We start from the raw sequence: 12365 nt of genomic DNA, 5'->3' as shown, positions 1-12365 counted from the left end.
CTTACATGCAAGATACCAATTAAACAAAAAAGAGCAAAATGTAGGTAAAACATCGCCGTCCTTGGATAATGTACTCAAAATATTTCGGACATTTTCCTTACGGCTAAAAGTCGTAAATGTTTCTATAGTGAAGCAGTCACTCTGCAATCGACTTAAATAAGAAGTCTAGTTCTAAATACAGCTAGAATCAATATGGTATTCGTGTGAATTTTTCTATCTGACTCTTTCTCTTATTAGTATTTGTAAAGAACTTGAACAAGGATTGATGCATAAAATCTTTTGTAGTTCGATTATTCGTGGTTCGACTATAATTTTTTCCCAATAATAGCAGTGTTAAGCGCTGCGCGTGTTTTGGTTTCATGGGTGAGGTAAGGGAGACATACCGAGGCGTTATAACTTAGTACTCAGAGGTACCGGCGCATCTGTGGCTGACGTCAGTTGGAATCTGGTCTAATCTAGGTTTGATTTTAGATGTCCATAGGGGCAGTAGTCACTTACCATCAGGTGGTTGCATGCTCGTTAGCTACTTCAAGATAAAAAAAAACTTATGCTTGTAGATAGTTCACAAAATTAATTTCCTCGCGTCCCGCTTATTCTTTTACAGTACGAAACTTTCACAGGCAAAGAACCCAAAGAACACAAAAGCGCGTGAGAACTTTTAACAATGACACTATAATAACCGCTTTGACAACGTAGTAACATTTAGTAAGTACTTTAGATAACGGTTGGTTGGTTATAGAGGAATTTTATTGGTACTAAGATTTTGTAGGGATTCGAAGGAATAGTAGAGTGTTACGACTTTTGGGATTTTAGGTTGAGTTTAGGATTCAAACACGCACCTTTACTTATTTATGTGTGAAATAGAAATCAACTATCACATACATAATTGAACGCTCTCAAAAAATTTTGGCGAAGCCTGCCAATCCCATCTTAATATGGTAGACTAAAGCCTAAACTTTTGTTACTCTGAGAGGTGATATGTACCCAGTTGGTGTGCATGTGTTAATAAAAGTGCATGCATGTCATTCAAACTTAAGACGTTAGGGCTCAGAGGGTCAAGAGAGAAACTTAGAGGGAGCGGCTTAATTTGCAAACCATTTTTCCATCACTGATTAATCTTTTAAAAAAATTGATAAATATTAAACGTATTTTCATTAAGTTTAAGTTTCGTAGAAGCTATTGTGTCATGAGTTATAAGTATCCGTAGAAAAGGGTATGAAATCATCGGATCTAAGCCTAGAAGGGTCTGACTTGCAACTGGCCCGCTGACATTCACACCCAATCGAACACCTGCGCCTGGAAAGGTTGTGTCCAGTTGACTGGCTCCAGCGACCTCAGTACCTATATACGTAATCGGTGACCGATTTCATAGGAATATGAGGTCGTGCAAAAAAATAATCCATAATGACTTGCAAAAAGTCTGCTTTGGTTTATTGTGTATGTGAAACTTGACAGTAGTGGAAAGATTGTACTTAAGTTGTACACAAGGCATTTATATAATAAAATAAGAGTATATTTTAATTCTGAAAATACCAAGAAAATTTTCAAAAGAAAATCAGACAACCACAGCGAGGCGTTACCGGTTTCATCCTGTATTATAATAAATTAATGAAGGAAAGAAGGAATCATTTATTTCGTCTCGTAGAGACTTGTGTTGACATTTAGAAGTGTAATTAGAACAATACTTTTTGTTCAACATGATGCAATATAAATTATGCAGTACTACGCACAATACAAAAAGGATCACCGTATTTTTTTTTCATGTCACGTTTTAACTTTTCATGTCACGCATGTTTACGCTCGGACGCGTGCCGCTTGCATGCTATCGTTTAACGCATACACATAAATGTCGCTAAGAGACCGCAACGAGTTAATTCATGTGTATGCGAGGAGGACACGCATGCGGTCGTCAACACTCGTGACAGGAAAAGTGTCTTAGAGTCACGGAAAAACAGAGTAATGGATCGTTGTAATTATTTGCAAGGGAAGTTTATAAACTGGAAAGTAACAAGGACTAATAAATAAAAGTAAATTAAAAAACTAAACTTTTAAAAGAAAAGTCGCAATGTTACTGAGCTGCTCTCAGTAACTTTATTAAGTCTTTAAACACACGTAAAAGTATATACAACGAGATTGTAGTCCATAAAATCACAAATCCCTTTATTAGAAATAAATGCGGGCCGAGGGGGTCGCTAGTAAATATAATCTTATTAGCAACGGCCAATGTCTCCGGTGACTCTGAAGGCTCCGACGGTTTAATCTACGGACAGATACGCAGGCTTAATCCGTTAAGCAACAAAGCTTAAAGTAAAGCTTAATAACGAAGAATCGATGGAAATGGTTGATTTATCTTTTGTTGAATGGTCAAGGCTGTCACATGAAATGTAAATCTGTTTATGTTCCAATGCTGGGCACAGATATCTGTCTACAATTTTGGCATTTGCCATATTGATGTTTTAAGAATTGGTAAAGTAAGTGAGGCGTATATAAAAAGGACTGCAGTAATAATTGTAATAATTTGGTATAATTACTTGTATGCTGGACGTGTCAGTTCAATGCAATACTTTCTATTCAACTTAAAACCTAAAACGTATTCCACGCAAATGAAAAAGCCTAGTCTTTGATAAAATGCCGGATTTTCGCCATATGCTTGCAACATAAGAATTTATTCAGTCGGCATATCGCATTCCGAAGTCAGGTAATGCTCAAGTACGCTCGAGTAGAATCGACGGTCAGCAAGTCTGGAACTATTTGACGTCTCGTGGGGAATAAAGCTGAGTGTGTTCGAGTGTACAGTGGATTCATCTAATATTGTGTTCACAAGCCTACATTTGATTCTGGTTTGATAGTTGTAACGTAGACTTATACAGAGTGTTACGATTTACTTTGGACTTTGTCATATGCCTGCAACGTACGAATATCAATATTCAGTCGACATATCGTATTCCGAAGTCAGGTAATGCTCAAGTACACTCGAATAGAATCGACAGTCAGCAAGTCACGAAGTATTTGACGTCTCGTGGGGAATAAAGCTGAGTGAATTCGAGTGTACAGTGGATTCATCTAATATTGTGTTCACATGCCTACACTTGATTCTGCGACCGTTGTGGTACAGACTTACACGGCGTTACAATTTAGTCTCTGATGGTTCCAATACGTGTTTGGGTGTTCTAAGATAACTGTAATCCTATTTGGGGTTGATTGAAGATAGTGTGTTCTGGTTTTAAGAGCATGAGGCAGATTTGTACGAGGCATAGTAACTTTGTTTAAGGGTAGAGAAGCGTCTGTGGGAAACTTAGGACTTCGATCCTATCTGCAATCATTCTACTAGCACTTCGTCACAAATTTTGGATATTTTTTGGATTACAGATATCCAAGTTTAGTGACCGCATACTGTTAAATGCTTCCCTTCAAACTGGAACACAGCGCTAAACAGAATTTATTGGGCAGAAATAAGAGTAACGATAGAGCCTCCGGAGTCGAAACACAAACGGCACTACTATCTTACAATTTTGTGCCAATTCCTTAGAATCTACCGCTATAATATCTTTAGATAAAAATTGTAATGAAAATAGCATATTTTTTATTTTCTTCCGGCTCATTATTCTCTACAATGAGAAAAAATACTTTCATTTTAGTTTCCATTCTCTATGTAACCAAATATCACATATACAATTTCGCAAATTGAAGCTACGAATAACTGATCTGGTTAACAATTTTCCTTAAAATTACAATCACTGAATCCATTTTAATCCATTAATGCGGGATAATCCGCCCCCAATTATTATACGGAGATCATTTCTATCATTTTCATTATACTTGAATATCCTTATTTTAATTATTGCGGACAATTTAAGGTTTTCTTTTTAATTTGGTTTTATTAGCTTAACCTATATTGAACAGCTATGTTTATTATACCCCACTACTGGGCAAAGGGCCTGCTGGGAATAGGATTGGAGTACCAGAACTCCAGATCGGTAGAGGGACCTACGAGGGGGTACGTCTCGTTTACTTCAAACATTGAACGTGCCAGACACAGCTCGTGTCAGAAAAATTAACATTTCTTTATACAATACTTTGACCGACAAGACCCATATGTGCCCGGTCGTATAAATAGGTGACTACTCGTTCGGTAGGAAATTACTACTTTTTCTGCTGCAGTATGCGTCTGATACGCCCTATGCATGTAGGTGTAAAAGAGCTAACCTGGAACGTCTCGGAAAAGGATGTCTCCCTTACCACACCCTTCAAAACGGAACACAGCAACGCCTAACACTGCTGTTATTAAGCAGAAATAGTTGTGGCGGTGGTGCCGCCGGAGTCGAACCACAAAGGGTTCTACCACCTTCATATTACTTACTATTGTAGATCAGTTGATATCTACACCAGCAGCAAAACCAGCTTCTACTTCACACTAATTCCTCAATTTTTACATACAAATTAATATTAAAACAGTGTAATACAATTTTATTGTGTGCGTACCACCTTAAACGGGAACCTATTTATGAATAAGGAAGTCTGCACATTTACGATTTAAGGCCATTTGCGTAAAAGTATTTTACGACGTAAAGATGACAGTAAAATACCGACCGAGCTTCTTAAATTTTATTTATGTTTCTTGTGCTTGCTTCTTTTTTTTTGGTTGGAGTATTAAATATGATGGGAAAACTTATAAAATGCACATTTGAGCCATTTAAAAACAAAAAGGCAGTTATTATTCTTAATAAAAATACAATTTTAATATTTTTTTTTCATTTTGAGAAACAAAAATAAATATTCTAATAAAAACTAAAGTTTAAATTTTTTTGTACTATTTTTAATTATTATTTTTGTTCTTTTATCATGTATTATTTCAATTTCAACTTTAAAATAATGTAAGTTTTAAGTCGTTTAACTATTTTGTTTCACATGAAATACACCGAAATTTAAATTGTACATTTCAAAATGATAAAAATAGGATTTTCACACTGCAGATATTTTTAATTTGCAAACAAGTGTTTCAGCTTTATTTCATTGTGTACATTTAAATTAATATAAAACGAACTCATATTTGTGAAATATACAAATTGTCATAATGAAGTTATTGACAAAATAACTTTTAAATATGACCACCGACAGTGCTGTTACTTGATTGTGGGTTCGATTCCCTAGAGAGTCGTGGCTATTTCAGAATTAACACATTTTATGCTATACTCCCACTAGGATTTTCCCTATCATGTGTGCTATTTACACGCATACACACAAACACACACACACATACAAAGGCGAATACAAACGGACCCAAACAGAGATCTAAATTCATCATACAGTCTACTTGACCGGGGATTGAACGCAGAACCCTTTGTCGGAAAAATACAGTACCCGCTTCAAAACGCACACAGCCATAATTCTACAAAAAAGAACAACATTTAAAACAAGCATGTTTAATTTATTTCCCTTTGCTGTAATCAAAACCTTTGGAGGGTAACGCGAAAAGTTTAATGTTAAAAATGCCTTGCCTTTGTTCTTAAATCGCGGATTGGAAGTTAACAATTTATTATATTCATTGTTAAACTTTTTGAATGAATTGAATAATTGAAAGTTTTTACTGAAAGGCTTGATATGAAACATTTGACTTTACTCCTGAAAAGACCAATCGCGCTTTTGTCTTTTGTATGGTAAATTCAATTTTTATTCAATTTCATTTTTAGGGTTCCGCACTAAATTGCTAGTTACCGTCGTTTGTTTCACTGTAGTAGACTATAAAGGGCAGTTTCTTTTGAACTTTAATAGGCAACTGATTGAATTTTCTTATAGAATATGTAATAGACATATTCTTTGAATGTTTTGAATGTGAGCAATACTAACTGCTTTTGATAGAATACTAGATAAGTGAATTAGATATGGGTTACTGGCCAACCTGCCTTGGATGGTTTAGCCGTCCTACGGCTTAGGTCAAAATTTTGAATGGAAAAATAAATATTTTTTATGTATTATATACTCAACCATAATTAATCTATTTCGCAACTGAAATAGTCACTTACTTTTACAGATAATTATCATAATGAATATTCAAATAGATAGTTACGAATATGGAACTACTCCTCTAAAATCAATTAAAGTATCAAAAAGTTTATTCTTAAATTAATAAAATAACAGCCGGTAATAATTTTACATGTGCCGATAAATCATCGGTCGGTTCTTTGCCAGGAATTCCAATTTCAAAGTATTTTCATTGCCAATAGACATTCTTCTATATGATCGGCTGGTATGCCCCAGCGTTTTTCGGAGCGAAACATTATTCCTACACACACCTTTTTCTCCGTTAAAAAAAGAAGTATAAGATTTTTTAATAAAACTAAACTAAATAAAATTAATTTATAAATAAAAGTTGTGTAAAAATCATTAAAATGTTAATGTCTCGTTAAAGAAATTAAATTTTATTTTAGTATGCATTTTAAGTCGTAAATTAATTATTATTTTATTATATGTATTGCTTTATTTTATTTTATCATTATCACCAGATTTACCTTTTTACAGAAATAAATAAATATTTTTTATATCAGTCTTATTTCAATTAAGAAATGAAAAATAATATATTTATATATTTTTATAAGATAAATTAAATTAAATTAAGGAGATAAGAGTGAAATTGTAAAAATCTCAAAATGAAAATTATGATGATAATGCTTAATTAAATGTAAAACTCTATATAAATTAAATCCAAATGTCTTATTTAATTTAACATTATAAGTACATTTTATTAAAAAATACAATTTTAAAAATATTCATTTACAAATTGGCAATTTACAAATTTAAGATACTGCAATAAGCGCCTTAAAGTAATTTGATTTGCATAAATATTTCGTAGCGTTAACTCAACAATAAGTGGATTAATTGAATTAATTGTATACATTCAATTTAATTTGTATGAATTCAGTTTAATTGGATCAATTCATCGCATCGTAACAAATTAATTAACAAGAAACAAACGAGGCGATGATATTGAAATTGCGTGAGCGTTATAGTTTTACAATTAAAATGTAATTAGAAGTGTTGTTGGTTAATTTGTTTTTGTTTTTTGTTTACGTAGTAAAAATGCTTGATCATTTTTATTCGATAACAAAATTTCAACTCATCGTAGGTTAATTTTTCTAACAAAGTTATTTGTAAGGGTTAAAGATATTTTAATTTTGTACGTAGCTTGGTAATTAATTATGGCCTTGTAGCTTCATGGAATAGAACATCGTTTTTCTAAGATTTCTTTTACGCGTCCGTTGTCGGTTACTGTTTTTGCAATTTTGCTGGCAATAACCAGTCAATAAAACGTAATATGTTAGTAATTTGTAAATACGTTTTTGTAAAGTGCGCAATAAGTTGGGAGGCACTGGATTAGCGTTAATTTGAAATAGTTAAAAAACAAATAAAATTGATTTATTTCCGATTTAGTTTAATAAAACTGTGTTCATTTAATTTTAATGATTCCACTATTTGTTGGATACTATATTTTTATGTATACTCGTATAAAGATAGAAATATAATTATTAAATATTATTAAAAAGTTATTTTATATTCCATTTAGTCCTTTATGCAACAAACATCGTATAATATTAACGCGGATGTTGTTTTGCTCTCAGCTTAATTAATTTAATGCAATTATATAAATTGTTCTTCGTAAACAAGAAACAAACTTAACACTTATGTTTTTGTTTACGAGTTAGGACTTTTACAAAGTGTAATTACAAGTGCTTTTGATTAATTTGCTCCTGTTTTTGCTTACGGAACAAAAATATATGTAATTGTTTTATCGAATGACTTTTTTTTTACATAACGCTAATGCTTATATTATTTTATCAGAAAACTTATCTTTAATTATTCTGTATAATATATCTCTCTAGTTAAAATATTACCTATATTATCATTATTTGAAAATGTCATAATGTATAAGATTTTTTTTATTTTTAAGTATATTTTTAAATTTCACTGAAATAAAATTATGATAGTTACGCCTGGCTTTGGATCAAATCTAAAAATCCACGTGTCTAGAATGATAGGTGGTAGAAGTAATGTGGTTCAACCGAGGAGGTACCACTGACACGCCTATTTTTAGCTTGAGGTAGTTCTTGCGTTACGATGGAAGGTATTTATGCCGTTTGACTGACGTACATGACGTGATCAGGGGACCATTTCAGGAATTAATGATCACTTGCTTTTATGATGGAAAACGTCGTGACAAAATCTGTATAGTGTATACCTAAAAGGTCTTTTAAAAAAATCAAAGGTATTACAATATGTGAATACGAATTGTGGACCTGACGTAATCCTACTCATTCTAGAGGAGACCCCTGACCCATACCCAGCAGCGGGATAGTAATAGGTTGACCACGAAGGGATCTTCGTTATCAGTGGCAACGCATCTGTAATTGGTTTAAGCTAGAACCTATATTGTATACGGAGTTGTTACAGATGTGTACGTGCGGCAGTAATCACTTATAGTGCGGTCAGACGAACAACATGCTCGTTTGGTAATTTAATCTCATAGAAAGAAAAAATAAGAATCAAAGTACCACGTGGTTTGTCTGTTGTAGGTATATCACGTTTAAATTAAAATTAGTTAATAGTGTAGTCCTTCCTTCGTGAGGTCAAGGGCATCCCTAATTTTCCAATCATCAGATCGTTATAAATTAATTACTCTTCAGCTAACGAAATCATCCATTATTTGAAGTATTTCGAAGATTTATAAAGTTTACCACTACACTTGGTCGACGTGATGAACTAGGGTCTTCTTTTGTTTTTTTTCTTCTGTTCGGCAGTGGGTAGGGCAGTAATTTAGAGTCGACAAAAAATAACTATTAATTACAAATAATTTAAAAATAAATATTCAGGTTAATCTAGTTATAATTATTTCTTAATTTTTTTGCTTGGGAAAAAATGTTAACACATTGTTCATATGTGTCAAATAAGTAATTACTTTAGATGTAGAGACCATAGTATATTCCAAAAAAATATTTATTAAGTTAATAATTTAAATAATTCATTTAAAATAAATATGTTTTACGGATAAAAGAAGAAAATCTTACAACTGCTAAAAGGAAAGTTAAGAAAAGTTAAGTAAATAATAATTACCTGGCTGCTACACGTTCAGTGCCGTTGTGGGTGTCTCGTCATTTTCTTATCACAATGTCATGTCATTTTCGATACTACCCCACTTCTGCGATGTACATCGTAACACAGCACTTGTCACTTCAAAAGTTTGTGATCGCGAAAAATTCAATTATTTGAATTATTTTTTTTTGGTGATCTAGTTAATTGAATTTCTTAGATTCTTTTTATATTTAAATTGAGTTCGTCGTTAATTTGCGTTTGAGTCGGGCGGGGACGTGCGCTCGGGACGGCGAGCGAGCTCAGACTGAGGGGTGGGTTGAGGCGCGCGCAAAACTGTTGATTTCGCCTTCGCAGGCTCCGAGTTTTGTGCGAAAAATTGGGTACCGCGCTGTTTTGCTATTCTTTTTAGTTCACGCTGTCGATTGTTTGCAAGCAGGTAATGCATGTTCTAACGCTTTTTGGTCTCTACTCGTATATACGAAGTTAGTGTCTGTCTTTTCAAAGCAACTTTTTAAGATCGTACGTTTTTATTATTTTTTCACGTTTAAACGTTTTATAAACAGAATTTATTTATAGACGCAAAATTGAGTGTCTATTTTTTAACGTAATAGCTATTTTGTAACTGCCGATTGCTTACATGCACTATGTAAAAACGCCGATGCCATTGGGCTGGCTTTCCTTACTCATGGATAACTTTATAATCTGACAACAGCGAGTTCGAACTCACACACATAGAGTTCCGTTTTTGTTATCATAGCAGTCATAGAAATAAATGCATTGTTTTATTTTTATTTTAAGTATTAACTTGCTATCTGAAAGACTACAAAGCTCGATAGACACTGAACATTTACACATAGAATATTTATTTTAAATACATCGATAAACACTTATAAACTTGTAATAACACATCTACTAGTTAAAAATTAGAAAATATTTTGACTACAGATTGTCGAGTCAACACCTACTTGAATTGCCCAGATATAATATCGTAGAAGGGTTTTTTTTAAGCAGCAATCATTTCAATAGTTAGTTGGTTTTCATTCTTCCATTTTAGTGAGACTGATTTTCATACAAGTCATATCGATTCAAAATATAGGCTGTTCGTATCAATATAGTTGTGTTCGTACCTCTTACCAGTACTCCAATCATTGACTTACATATCTGGCACGGTAATGATTATATTTAGGTATTTGTCGAAGTTATAATAAGTATAGCGGCCACCATTAGGTGAATTAGCCATATTCTGTGAAAATTTCAAGTGCCTATTTAAGACGGTTCTAGAAATAGAACCCTATGACACACGGACCGACAGGGAGGCTTAGTAATAGGGTTCCGTTTTACCTTTTGGATACGGAACCCTAAAAATCTTCAGTTTCTCAGTAAAATTGCAAAGTCGGTATACGAGAGTGGAGCCGCGCAAGTTTGTGTCGAACGTATCTTGCGGAAGGCTTCTAGCTTAAACTTATGTTGAGCGATTTATCGTTTGATGTAATGACGTAAATACATAGCGTGAAATTTATAGCTCGATTTATAATTCTGTGTAAATATACATTGTGTATACGGGGAAAACATGAATATACTTAAATATTTCGTGCAATATCTACAATTTCTACACTCACTGCCTCATATTAAGATGTTTTTGTTTCGTGGGCATAACACATACAAAGACGAATAGATAAACGTTAAACACCCGTACCCAGAAAAATATTTAAATTCATAATTTATATAATACTAGTTGCCCCGGCAAACGTTGTGTTGCCATATAAATAAAAAAAATGTTAAGGTTAATAATATTGTTATCACTAAGGGGTCTGAAAAATAGATAGTAGCCGATTCTCAGACCCACTGAATATGCATACAAAATTTCGTGAAAATCGGTAAAGCCGTTTCGGAGGAGTACGGTAACTAACATTGTGACACGAGTTTTTTTTTTTTATATAATATAGGAGTAGCAGACGAGCATGCAGTCCACCTGATGGTAAGTGGCTACTGCCGCCCATGGATATCTGTAATAAACCCCAGATAGGATTAGATACCTACCTGAGGTTGGCCACAGATGCGCCGCTACCCTTGACGACTAAGACGGAACGCCTCGGAAAAGTCTGTCTTCCTTACCACACCCTTCAAAACGGAACGCAGCAGCGCCTTACACTGCTGTTATTAGGTAGAGATAGGTTTGGCGGTGGTGCCGCCGGAGTCGAACCACAAAGGGTTCTACCACCTTCAGATATTCTATTCTATTCTTATTCTATATATAAGATTATCAAAATTTATTGATATATACAAACCATTATATTCCACTCGTCGATAAATATTGTTTGATAGCTATTGCTGACCTTGGGCATTTACTCTTTAATTCCTTAAGTAAAATACATAGCAATGTTTTGGCCACCAAATACGACCAGGATATAGAAAAATGAAGTAAATATTATTTTAGTCTACAATAAATATATAGTTCAAAAAACTAAAAAACACGCTTTTATGATAAAATCAACTAAAAAGTAGAAAATAATTTTCAATCTAGGAATCAATTAAGGAAATACAATTGTGAAAAAAGCGTGGAGTGCTCCACTTATCAATTTTCGAAAAGCACCCCACACTTTTTCCACAATTATACAATTTACTGTTCCTTAATTGATTCCTAGATTGAAAATTATTTTCTACTTTTTAGTTGATTTTATCATAAAAGCGTGTTTTTTAGTTTTTTGAACTATATTTATTTTATTATTTTTTAGTATTTGTTGTTATAGCAACCATCATTATGCATCGTCTGTAAAAAAAACAAGTGTCTATCTATTACGGTTTAAGAGATAAAGCCCTGTGACTCACGAACAGACAGCGGAGGGTTTCCTTTTATCCTTTGAGTACGGAATCCTAAAAATCATTCTAAAAGATGGCATTATAGATATGATTCAGTACATTTGAGTTATAGGGAAATAACATTATTATTTTTCATAGCTAAAAATCAATCTAGTAACTTTGCCTGTACGCTCCATAAGGCGCTTTCCCTCGCCTCGAAAATCGTTAATCCTGAGGATGTTGATTAGGACAACGGTACAAAATTATTAAAATCGTGTATTGTCATCGGTTTTTGATAATTTTTCAAATTTTTGAATTAAACTGAACGTTCAAAGTGGATAGAAATCGGGTTCAAAGATTCCGTTACTGTTACGTACATACATACATACAAACATACAACCCAAGCTAATAAAAGCGTGTTAAAAAGTACATTAACTCACGTTTTAAATTCTGTATACTAATGTGTGACTATTCCTGCAAGA

The 12365-nt window shown here is 33.3% G+C and overlaps 1 protein-coding gene across 1 annotated transcript in view; it reads right to left on the bottom strand.

Annotated features, from left to right (window-relative positions):
- LOC140757264 (5-hydroxytryptamine receptor) overlaps positions 1-9376 on the bottom strand; it is a 93438-nt gene extending 84062 nt beyond the window's left edge. Inside the window, exon 1 of the mRNA XM_073092866.1 lies at positions 9106-9376. The gene's annotated coding sequence lies outside the window, so the exon portion shown is untranslated. The remainder of the gene's footprint in view (positions 1-9105) is intronic.
- Positions 9377-12365: the final 2989 nt, after the last annotated feature.

This window comes from Epargyreus clarus, unplaced genomic scaffold (genome assembly GCF_041222505.1).
Source record: "Epargyreus clarus isolate Ecla_fem2 unplaced genomic scaffold, WU_Ecla_fem_2.2 ptg000004l, whole genome shotgun sequence".
Lineage (NCBI taxonomy): Eukaryota > Metazoa > Arthropoda > Insecta > Lepidoptera > Hesperiidae > Epargyreus > Epargyreus clarus.
This window is presented reverse-complemented; position numbering and strand designations above follow the sequence as displayed.